The sequence below is a fragment of the Montipora capricornis genome, chromosome 11 (genome assembly GCF_036669925.1).
Source record: "Montipora capricornis isolate CH-2021 chromosome 11, ASM3666992v2, whole genome shotgun sequence".
NCBI classification, from domain to species: Eukaryota; Metazoa; Cnidaria; class Anthozoa; order Scleractinia; family Acroporidae; genus Montipora; species Montipora capricornis.
In genome coordinates this window covers 31,081,273-31,093,772 of record NC_090893.1, presented here as the reverse complement: position 1 = coordinate 31,093,772, position 12,500 = coordinate 31,081,273, and the positions used below count along the sequence as shown (strand labels likewise).

Below are 12,500 nucleotides of genomic sequence, written 5' to 3'. Positions count from 1 at the left end.
TCGGAAAAATACTACGCAACTCGCAAAATATCCGCGCGTAAATACATGTTAAACCATCGAAAAAGATGTATATAAATATTATTCAAATAAGTACCCCCCACCCCCCCCCCCCCTTCCCCCCACTTAAAAGAAGTATGCATCCATACGGCCGAAACATTCTAGAAAGTGCTCACTAATTTAATTTTTAACATTTTTTAAATTGTGGTTTTCAAAGAAGTGGTTAAAAAATATTTTAAAAGTGGTAGACTCTGAGATCATCATGCATCTTAATTCCTACAGTTAATCTTACTTGACACACGCTCTCACCTGCGGTGGGGGACAGACTGTGACATACTTGGAAAAGAGCAATGAGATTGGCTGGTGAGACAACTAAGTAGCACTGACCCTGCACAGTTGACAGTAATTGGCAGTGGAATGCAGGTATTGTTTTCTTAATTCCTTGAAAGGGATTTCTTTGAAGTCGTGTAGGACTTGTGTAATTAAGGTAAATGTCATTCAGAGGCGAGGCAGTGTAACTCAGAGGTTAGGACGCTTGCTGCTAGTTCTGGAGTTCCTGGGTTCAAGACCCATCCTGACTACTCATTGAATTTGGTAGTGCACGTAGCCAACTGGTTGACTCTGGCCAGTTGGGATTCTTAACAGTTGTCGTTGTCGTTCTTTTTTGTCGCTTCGTGGATTGTGTTCGATTGACCCTGGAAAGCCCCTGTGGGGAGTGGTCAATTAAGTACAGTATGTATAGGCCTTATCACGGTTTTTGACCGCCATTTTGAAGGGTAGGCAAAGCGTAAAGAATTTGTAGGGTTTATATGGGGTTCTGAAAAAATTATGAATTGAGAGCTGAAGGTACAGGGCAAAAGATTATACAGACCAAATTGTAGGCACTAACCTTGCACAGAAGATGCCCGGCAGCGTTTTCAATTTTTCCATATATTTGTCTGTAATTTTTCCCGCGAATTTTCAGTAACAATTACAGACAAATGTATGGAAAAATCGAAAACGCCACCACGCAGCTTTTAACGAAGGCTAGTCCCTAAAAATTGGTCTGTATAATCCTTTACTCTGTACCTTCAGTTCGCGATTCATAATTTTTTTAGAACTAGCGTTTAACGAGAATTATTTGACATCGGATCCCCATATAAACACTACAAATTCTTTACGCTTTGCCTACCCGTCAAAATGGCGGTCGTCAAAACCGTGATAAGGCATATTGAATCATCATGATGATGCAATGTTCACTGTTTGCCAATTTGGATCAGTCAACCCAGTGCTATCTTTTTACAACGATCCGTTGTTTTTCACTTAGGTCTTGTCAGACATACCTTATACAGACAAATGGACCAGTTGTCCTTCAAGCTACGATCGCTTGATGTGGCTTTTACAGAGACACCCAAGGGTAAAGCGTTCACATGTTCATTTGAAGTTCAAAATTCTTTTTTCTGTCTACCCTCCAAGAAGGATAGTGCTTTACTGACTTTCTTTATCTTGCTTTGTAAGTGGAGATGTTCATTTTGGAGAATTCGCTTGCTTAAGGACGTTCGCGCCAATTGTTTCTGCGCATCCTTACTGCGCACGCAAATGCACACGCCACGTCATACACGAGCGCGCGCGCTAAGTAATAAAATGAGAAATGATACGGCAAAAGGCCATTGCTATAGCTTTGCCTGGATTTAACGGTCTTGGACGTTCGGTGACCCCTATTTTTCTTTCCAGAAACGGATTTTATTTACATTTCTCTCCACGTTGTCCAAAAATGAACAAAAAATCAATGTGGGAAGTTAAAAGAATTTCAAGATTTCTGCTCACGGGACATCAAATCCTGCCATCTTGCGGCTGCAAGGCGCGTGAAACTGTGGTCGCTAAATGCGAACTTGATCTTTAAGGAACCTCACCAGCTGACTAAATTCACTTAATAAGTCCACTTAAATAATATTTGGCAGAGAAGATTTCACTTCAAAGATTTGATTGCAATATATTTGGGTTTACAGACACTGGCCTTATTCGCTAACGAAGCCCGATTTTGTCACATTTTGGGTGTTTTCCGGGCATGTTCTCTCCAAAACGAAACAGATTAAACTAAATTTGAAGCCAAAGATAACACCTACGAGTTTAGTCGATGGAACCAATGTTATTTCCAGAACAGCCTAACCTGGACTGTACGTTTTGAAGCAGTCGCATAAGGAAATTACGACTACACGAACAGGGTAACACGTGCCAGTAAACTGATGAACCTATGGCCTTCGATACGCACCCCCCTCCCCCCCACCCCTTCCCCTCCCCCCCACCCCCACCCCCAGATTTTGTTAGCTTGCTTTATGCAAAACAAATAAGCAAATAACTATTGATACACAGTTTTTAGAAAGAGCAGAAGGAAGTTTCCGGGACGGTCGATCGGGAATAAAATATTTACGACATGAAAACAACATTAATTTTGAACCGTGAATATAGAATATAAAAAGTTACGATCAGCGACAAACATTTTGGGAGATTTTTGCTACGTTTAAGTAAATTGCAAAATCGAAAGTGACATGGCCGGAATTCAGCTGGCGCCGTGATTAAGTTACCCTGGCATGTTTACTCGCCAAACAGTGAAGCATCTGTGTCAAATGATGGCAAGATACCGGGTTTTTGTAAGTTTCTTTTTCCGTCAAGTGTTATAAAGTTTGAAATGAAATGAGCGAAGTCAAAACAAAGATCACAATCGCCCAACTCTTGTTTATGCAAAGTCAAAATTTACTCTCCAAGACGCGTACGACAGTATTTATCACCAGGTAATTCCATCATTTTGGAAATAGCAGCTACTTTATTATTCATCTGCGTCACAAGTTTTCACTGATTTTGGGGCTCATTTTGTTGAAACTCAAGCACGCTTCCAACAGGCCTGTGAACCCTTCCTGCTGACTTTCCATTATTGAGCTCCATAAGGGTATATTTTGTTTAAGGATCCACTAAAACGCCATTTGCGTTACATGACTTTCGACGCCATTGCAGGCTAAGTTAATGATTCTACTGTGTCCACCAGAGAAATCTACGCAGTTCCACTACCCTCTCGATCCTAAGAAAATACGCGCAGAAGGCTCTATCCACAAAGACACCACTTACCAGGGGAGTGACGGGCAAGACTTTTACCGACACGGAAAAAAAAAACTAAGAAAAAGAAAAAAAAGAAAACAAACAAACTAAACGCAGACCTCGACTGGGTTTGCCATTAGGCAACCCAGTAATGAATGCGGCAAATCACAGTCGCTTAGCTTAAAATAACGATAGAACATATCAGTTATTGCATGTAATTAACTTTGTAGGAGAATACGTGAAAGCCAATAAACCATATCTAGATCCATCTAGACTTAATTAAACGGGAATAAAAGGGGTAGTTTCTAAAAGGTTCATTAACGGTTAATTAAACGGGACTCGAACATTGTCTTGGTTCAACCATACAAGCCCAGAGGATTTGTTGTTTCCAATTGCAATGATCATATTTTCGCGAAAATTGGGAGTAAATACCAGAAATATCTTTACCGCCTTTATCCTCAGTTTGCTGTCCACAGATCTACAATTGTAGATCTGTGACAGTTTATGTATATTGCAAACACTGCAACTGAAACCGGCGTAATATCTGTTAAGATGGTGTCGTACTATCTTTTTTGTATTAGCAAGCTGCTGTGATCAACCTCTTTCTCTCTCTCTCCTTGTCAAATAAATTAGACTGAACAAATGACAAATCGTGGTTAGTAAAACATGACCTCAAGTGTCGAAATGTTCAAATTTTTACGAAACATGTACGGTTTAATCACACAGAATCTTTGTGTTACCCAGAGCACAAAGGTCCTTTCTTGTCTCAGTTTTTTACCAGTTTGAGCGATTAATCATTTAAAGATACGCGAGAAACTCACTAGGCTGAACTGATTTGACTTGCTAATGCGGCTGTATTTTTATGTTATTTTATTCTTTTAAGCTTACGTTTACTACAAGAAGTGTTCGATAATTGTGTTCGATGCGTTATAAACAAACTGCCGTCGAAATTTACCTTCTAAATTGTCATATAGATACCTTATTGGTACTAATTTTCGCGGGCACTTAATTTCGCGAAAAAAAGGTCAGCATATTTCGCGGGTCTTTATTTTAGCGATTTGGGTGCAAAACTATTTTCGCGAAAATGAAAAAGAAAACATACTTCGAGAATTTTACTATTATTTTACACTTCTTATTGCTGAAAATCATCAACTCATAACAAAACCAAATTAAACTATAGACACCGCATCTGTACCATTAAGCATAGTCAAAGACATTATCATCATGCTTAACGTTCTTTGCAGTTGCATACATATTTACATTGTACCTTGGTACCATTGGCATAAAGTTTTATACGTAGGAGTGTTTCTTCATTAAATTGAGAAAACTAGAAATATAGGAGGGTATTAAATTTTGCGACATTAAATTTCGCGGGAATTTTTTTTCGCGTCGCTTTAAGTTCGCGATTTTTTTTAAATCGCGAAAATCGCGAAATTAAAGCGACGCGAAAATTAATACCAATAAGGTAGTCGTGGGAGCGTTGGTGGTATAGTGGTGAGCATAGCTGCCTTCCAAGCAGTTGACCCGGGTTAGATTTCCGGCCAACGCACTCTGTTGTTTTTTTTTTTTGCCTTGTCTCAACTGCGTATCTTTTGTTTTTTCTTTTTTTTTTTCTTTTTCTTTTCCTCGACCAGGAGAGATTTCCTTCTCGTTCTGTAAGTCATCTGGCCGATTTCAACAAACTTCTGCATTTTAATCTATGAAAAGCCACCTTTCAGAAAATAAAAACTAAAGCGCGAATTATGTAGCCAGCTCTTTTACTAGGAATCAAGTAATACTTTTTCAACGTAATTATTTAGGGTGCGGAAGTTGATTGTTATCGAAGGGAGGTATTAAATTGGTTGCGTGAATTCTTGCATGTCGTGGACCTTTCTTTAAAGGCGCTGTTACAGTCAGCAATTTTGTTACAACTTGTCTTGCACTTTTGTTGCGGCAAAAGTTCTCACTGCGAAACAAGTTGTTTGATGGGCGTTTCACAAAAGCTGCCGCGTTTGCCTTGTTTTCGATGATCTCGTGATGTTAAAGGAACATTTTCATCGGCTGGTGCCGCTAACCTTCGCAAGTTGCAGGGAAAGTGTTGCTTTGCACAATGCTTGAAAATTCGTTGCGTGAAAGTTGCGTGAAGCGTTGCGGCCGGGAAAGTAGAACTCACCTCTACTTTCCGTGACCGTGTTTCTGCAACAGTAGCCGTTGCAAGGTATGTTACATTGGACATTTGTCTCGCCATGGCGTTGCGATTCAAGTTTCTCGCAAAATTGCATATTGTAAAAGCTTTAAGAGTTTGCTTTACTGAAGTAAACTTCACTCTTGGTGTGGTTGGGCACGGGCAAGAGGGGACTGTAGATCTCTTCCTTAAATTCTTACCTGTATCTCGATCTCAGGAATACGGGTCATTCCAGCAGACGAACCCACCATTTCATCACGGAGATAAATTATGGTCTGTTGACTGTTCACTGGGACCATCAACCGGTAAGTGTCCAATTGTGTACAAACATGAAGTGAAGCTATGATCCTCGCAGTTATGAACGCAATTTTTGTAATTGCGTAAAGAAGTCTGAAAATTTCAGGATTTTTAGACAATTGCAAAAATTGCGTTTATAACTGCGAGGATCATAGCTACACTTGATTTCATATCCGCAGTTCATGTATGATCCATTTCATATATCATTTCATCGTTGTGTACAAACATGTTCAGAAAATGTCTTGACGTGAATTTTTTTTTTTTTTTTGAACAACGGTTGAATGAAAATCTGTGAGCTTTGATTTCTCCGAGATACCGCATGCAAAATAAATTTCACCTGAGCCAGGTTTCTTGATACAAAGAAAATTAGCTAAACCTGTGACAGGTCCAGGCGTGCGTTTTTCGAGAAAAAAAAAACTTGTATCTTTTCCAGCCATTTTTCCTTTCTTTCTCTCTCTCAAAAAAAAGATCATGGTATGTATTGGGAATTTTGGATTTGCGCAGATTCGGCTCTTCTTCTGAGGTATTGTTTTCCAGCGAAAATCTGTGATCCGTTTTTGCGGAATGGTTGTCTTTTGAAGCTTTCGAATTTTGGTTTTCCGGAAAAATAAAAGAGGATTTTTTTCAGATGATTTTTAGATCGGTTTTGAAAGCGTCGGGTTTTGGTCGTTTATTAAACTGTGATTTGCCAACCGTTAGCGTATTTGACCGATTTTTGAAAACGTTTGAGCATCTAGCGCAAGTTGTTCAAAGCTTGTATACCTTCATCCAACGCACAATTTGTTGTCTCGTCCTCTTTCGCAATTAAATCTTCGTAGCAAACGTCACTTGCTAGCCTACTACTTACCAAGCTGGGTTATGCGATAACTGAAGGCAAACGATTTCGAACGACCCCATTTTGTTATAGTGCTTCATTTCACTAAATTTCTGCCACGCATTCAAATTTGGAACCCTTAGCCGTCGGCATATTCAGAGTTAATATTAATTCTGGTATATTTAATAATTATTCACTGAGCCTGAGGTGATTATTTAAAAAATATGCATTTTCTTTGAACATATTATTTCATCGTCTACAGTCACCTCGACAAAACGGCTTGCGGCCATTTTGAAAAAAACGGTTAGGGGATATCGCGTAATAATCACCTCAGCTGCAACCAATCAGCGCAGGGAATATTCAAATGGTCTTGATAGCACAAGTGGTAATAATATTTTTAAAAATACAACCACAATTATGAGTTTAAGGGACATATTTCGATCTTTCAAACATCATCATCAACCATAGTGAGTCAGGCTTAATGCGCGTTCGATTGACCGTATTGCGGAATAGGAATACATGGAATATAAGCTAGAAATCCTTCGTTTTTACGGAGATTCACATTAAAAATGTCAAACATCTGCTAAAATGCTATTTTAAACATAGCTTTATTATCCTTGCTCCTTCAAAGCGTGCCAAACATACCGTTTTAATCATCACTCCACGTATTCTTATTCCGGAATAGGGTCAATCGAACGCTCCTTAAGATTACGATTTTTACAAGATAATCCATATAATATATATATATATATATATATATATATATATAACTATCAATACATGATTCTTTGTAGATTAAATGTTCCTTACAAAAATATAAATTCAAACACGTTCCTTAAACTCAAAAGTGTGGTTGTATTTTTGAAAATATTAGAGAATATTCAATAATCACCTATGTAATTATGCTAAAAAACAATACCTACTAAATTGTAGGTTTCCCATGCTTGTCCACCACCCATTTATAATCTGTCTAAAGAAGGTGAAATTTGGTGTGCAGGGATTGTGCAGTAATGAGAGCACTCGCCTCCCACCAATGTGGCCCGGGTTCGATTCCCAGACTCGGCGTAACATGTGCGCTGAGTTTGTTGGTTCTCTACTCAGCACCGAGAGAAATTTTTCTCCCGGTACTCCAGTTTTCCCCTCTCTCCTAAAAAAAGAATATTTGACTTGATTTGCGTTAATTGTTAATTTCAATTTTGAGTGTTCCCAATTTGTGCTACTGTAGTGAGCGCTAGAATGACTAGACACTTGAATAAAGTTCCTTTCCTTTCAAAGAGAAGATCTAAATATATTATTGTTATTATTATTGTTATTATTATTATTATTATTATTATAATTATTATCGTGTTCTTGAGTTTTGCCCAGTCTCCTCATCATTATGATAATTATTTATTTTATTTTATGTACATGTATTATCAACCAATCAGCAAAATGAATTGAAAAAAAAGAAGAGTTACCTCTTGGGTGCAGGAATCGCGCAGCGGTGAAAGCGCTCGTCTCCCACCACCGGGTACGATTCCCAGACTCGGCGTCATATGTGGGTTGAGTTTGTTGGTTCTCTACTCTGCATCGAGAGGTTTTTTTCCGGGTTCTCCGGTTTTCCCTTCTCCTCAAAAGCCAACATTGGACTTCATTTGTGTTCTTTTTAATTTCAGTTTACAGTGTCCCCAATTAGTGCTCCAGCGCTACAGTAGAACGAAAACTGTTGAAAATTAATGAAATTAAGTAGTGGCTTGATTAACTTAACTTTTATTTGTTGCGTTCGTCGTTGTTCCAGTTGGCTTTTCATTGTCAGGTTACTGTAACAGTGGAAGTACGCTGCCAAGATTCAAGTTATCTTCAACAAACTATTTCATTGGATACATTAGAAAAGGTAATATGATCGACCGAGTGGTAACGGCTTTCATTCAATTCTTGGAAGCTAAAACCAAACGGGTCAATTGTGGAAAGCAGGGGTGATGCAGTGGTAAATAGTACTGAATCACTTTCCACAAATGTGACCCAGGTTCAATCCTGTAACTGAGGTAATTGAGCTTAGGTTGGTTTTGGACCTTGTTCCTTGGGTATTTTTTTTTCTTTGGACACTCTGGTTTTCCTCACTCAACAAAAAGCAATGTGTAGTTGATTCCAGCTAGGCGATAGGGCAAACCTCGCTGTATCTCCTTTTCATAATACTGAAGGCATGATTAATGCATTAATAATTGGCATTTTTATCACAACTGATGATTTCGAACAACTGAACCAATAAGAACTGGAAATCGCTACAAGCTCGGGACATGGAGTAAGAGCAAGTCAAAATTCAAAGTTTTGTTGCGGTGTCTTACTGGCTGCGTGAGAAGTTGGTGCGTATTTGGGGGATGGTGTTGCGGAGGTGCCATAATTCATAACCGCTTAGCACTGCTGCTCTTATCGCCTGTTCGAAAGCGCGTTTGGAAGTTCGAAGCATCACCGTTTTGGTATATTCTGGCTTTGCGACGGCTATGGACCGTATTCATAAATGGCGGCCAATATATTATTGTTTGTTCTTCGTGCTAATGATACCAAATAGCCTCGCTCTAAAACAACATTTCTTTTGTATTTTGTCCATGCAAACGAGGCTAGTTGGTATTATTAGCACAAGGCCAAAGGAATAACTTGTTGGCCGCCATTTACGAATACAGTCTAGTGATGGTCATCAGTGCATATAGACCACTACACTGCTTCGCAGTTTCCGGAAAAAATGAGCTCCGCATTCATCCTCTAAAACCTCGCCGTCTTGAAACACTGTTCGTTCGTTGCAATTGTAGTGAGAGAACTTTTTGGTGTTTTCTTTGGATAGACCAGAGGCGCTCACCGATGTCCGCAAAAGTTGGATAAACCTCCGGTCTTAAAGAAAATACTCTTCTACGCTGGAGTGTATTGTCTTTTGACGTTTATTATCGTGGGATTATTGAGGTAAGCTTGCGCATTGCATCTTGTTTTTGAACTGTTTCAGGTCGTTAGGAAAAATTGAAAACAACGAATGAGAGTACTTTCCAGTTACAAGATAGTAATTAATGGTTGAAGCCTCTAGGACCGTATATACAGGGACATCGAACCCCGCTTTAAGGCGGTGGGGCCGAAAAGTCTGGTCAAGACAAGTAAGCATCAAATTAAGGATCACTGTTTCGCGATAACCATGTCATTTGGAGCCCTAAAAAGCAACCAAAGTTGCGGTCCCTGCAGTAAACAGAACGTTAAGAAACCCATCAGAAACCCCATGATTATGAAACCAGTTTGCTATTTGCAAAGGGTGGGTAATTGAATTCGGGAAGACAAGTCCCGTTCGCTGTGGATAGCGCGAGATTTCACCCGGGACCGCCTGCATTATTCCATAACAACAGCTGATCACCAGGAACGAACGTCGTATTCTTGTACTTTGAGAGGCCTGATTATGTTGAGAATCTGTATTCGTTGCGAGGAAGGGGTTTGTGGGTTGTGAGGACGGTCTGAGAATGCCGTAAAACCGAGGACAGGTATTGCAATAGACGATATTCGTATTCTCAGTATTGGACTGGAACTAGCTTGCAATGGAGGCTCATGCCGGGGAATATATTAAAAAGTATTAGGATTTGAAAAGATTTCCCCGCATTAGCCTCCATTGCAGGCTAATTCCAGTCCAATACTGAGAAAACGAATGTGGTCTATTGTATGCTGTGGGTCTTGAGCCCTAGACTGAAAAAGAGTGGGTTTTTATTTTCGTTTATTCAATACTCGAATTCTCGTGCAAGCGTGCGCGAGCTTTACACGCCCGTACAACCCTCGCTCCCTCGCTCCTTTCGCTTGAGGAGATAGTTCGATCATCTACTTGAGCCCCTGGCTGTATATTTTACAACACGATTGTTTTTATTACTTCTTTCGCATTTCTTACTTGCTTTTCAGATTATTGATCTACACTGTCAAAATACTATTTATTAAGGTTGTGTTGCGGCTGTTGGGAGTACATCTTCATTCCACTTCAGGTGGCTCGGAGAAGCTCAAATACAAGAACAAGATCGTAAAAAAAGATTAACCGTCGAAGTTTACGACGTACTTATCAAAAGAAATTGATTGGAAAACTGGCGAATTTAGTGGTTTTTTGGGGTATAGACAATAATTCTGAAAGTGATATCACTATTTGGAACTTGTGGGCTACAGAGACATTTTTTCGTATTATTATTGTAAGCGCTGACTGAGCTCAGAATTTGTTGACAGTCGGCTCTATATTTCTCCTGGCCAGCAAGTCGCTCAGTGGGTGAACGACAGAAAGGAACCTTCATCTTAATTCTGTTTTTCTAGCAATGGATAGCAAAATATTCAGTTTAACAGATCTAACCGCGTTAAAGATTCATCGGTCAAAACTAGAAACTATATATCACGCTAAAATAGTATAATTTGCATTTGTTTGTGTTATTTATAAATTAAGTAAGTTAATTATATGATAGTGTTTGAAATTGAGTATGTTGCATTTGATTTCAAGTTCAAAAATATTTTAAATTACCTTGCCAGTTGCCGTGGAGCCATGTGTACAGTAAACTGTCGATCGCGCACCGTTTCTTTGGTTGCTTTATTATCGAACCCTCTTGAAATATGGCTTATGGTGTATGAGTCCTCCTAAGCAGAGAACCATAAGTCGTAACAAAGGGACGGCGGAGCCGGGGGGACTGCCCCCCCCCCCCCCCTAATTTCAAGCAAAAAATAAAAATTAGAAGTAAAACATCTGTCATATTACGGTTGATCCACGCTTATGTTTTCGATATCTCGTCGAGAATGCTGAAATTAGCATTTCAGAGCTTCAAGATTTCCAAAATTTTCTGACGGAGAAATTCCCCCAAACCCCTTACGAGTAAGCGTCTCCGGGGCTTGCTTGTTAGTCCCCCCAATGCAAAATACGCTCCGCCGTCCCTGTAACAGAGCGCGTCTTTAGCACGGCCTGTGAAACCATTGTTTGGATAGCCCCTTCCACGGTTGAAATGAGCTTTCTACTGAAATCGCACTCAGTTCACGTTAAGAAGTTAGAATCGACTAAAATGTGCAAAAGCTTTCTAGCGATTTCTATAAGCCCGTGCAAACTTTCAAAAAGATAATTTCTTTTATTACAGCCATTTAAAAACCACTGGTGATCCTTGCAATCTCAGTGGTTGCCTCTCCCGATTTGGGGAATAAATGGCACTATTTTTGCTCTAAATAGCACCATTTCCCCAGCCAATGAGAAACGAACACTACAACAAAACAACCAATCAGGTAACCAACCAAGTTGCAGGAAAAGGAATGACAGAAAAACATTGTGTGGCGAATTTTTCAACTTTCCCAACTGGTTCAATATTATATTGGTACTGACTAAAATCCTGTATTTTAACGATCATTAAATAATTATAGTTTTGTGATTTCTAAATGGATGTAATAAGGTGGTAATTCAACTTCGTGTCGTGCAATTTTGGTCTGAAATCATTCTTGTAATTCCAAATCGAACTCGCGCTGCGCGCTCGTTCAATTTTGAAATCACACGTATGCTTTCAGACCAAACTGCACTCCACTCAGTTCAATTACCATTTTAAATGATCTAGAGCAAATGCCATGGAGGAATGTTAGTTCGCACTCTGATCCAAATGATATGTGGCAAGAATGGAAAAACCTGTTTGTCAGAAGCGGTCGCCGTGGACAACGAGCGAAATTATTGCAAATGATCATGCAATGTGGCAGCAGTTTAAACGGGCTAGGAACCATGTGAATAATGCAACTAAACTTGCTAAAAATCAATAGTTTTCTGAAAACTTGGAAACTAGCAAAAGCAATCCACGTAAAACTTAGGATCTTATTAACGAGCTTAGCTCACGGAAAAGTAGTAAATCGTCCAATATTTTGGGATGGCGCAGTGGTGAGAGCACTCGCCTTCCACCAATGTGGCCCGGGTTCGATTCCCAGACTCGGCGTCATATGTGGGTTGAGTTTGTTGGTTCTCTACTCTGCACCCGAGAGGTTTTCTCCGGGTACTCCGGTTTCCCCTTTCCTCAAAAACCAACATTTGACTTGATTTTTCTTAATTGTTAATTTCAATTTACAGTGTCCCCAATTAGTGCTTCAGCGCTGGAACGACTAGACACTTAAATAAAGTTCCTTTCCTTCCTTTCTAATAATAGAACTATAAATAACGCCGAC

General features: G+C 39.5%; 1 non-coding gene and 1 pseudogene across 1 annotated transcript; both read left to right on the top strand.

The window, feature by feature from the left end:
* LOC138023373 (uncharacterized) overlaps window positions 1-10,374 on the top strand; it is a 16,341-nt pseudogene extending 5,967 nt beyond the window's left edge.
* Trnag-ucc (transfer RNA glycine (anticodon UCC)) lies at window positions 4,547-4,618 on the top strand. Its single transcript has one exon. It is a non-coding gene; the product is annotated as a tRNA-Gly (tRNA).
* Window positions 10,375-12,500: the final 2,126 nt, after the last annotated feature.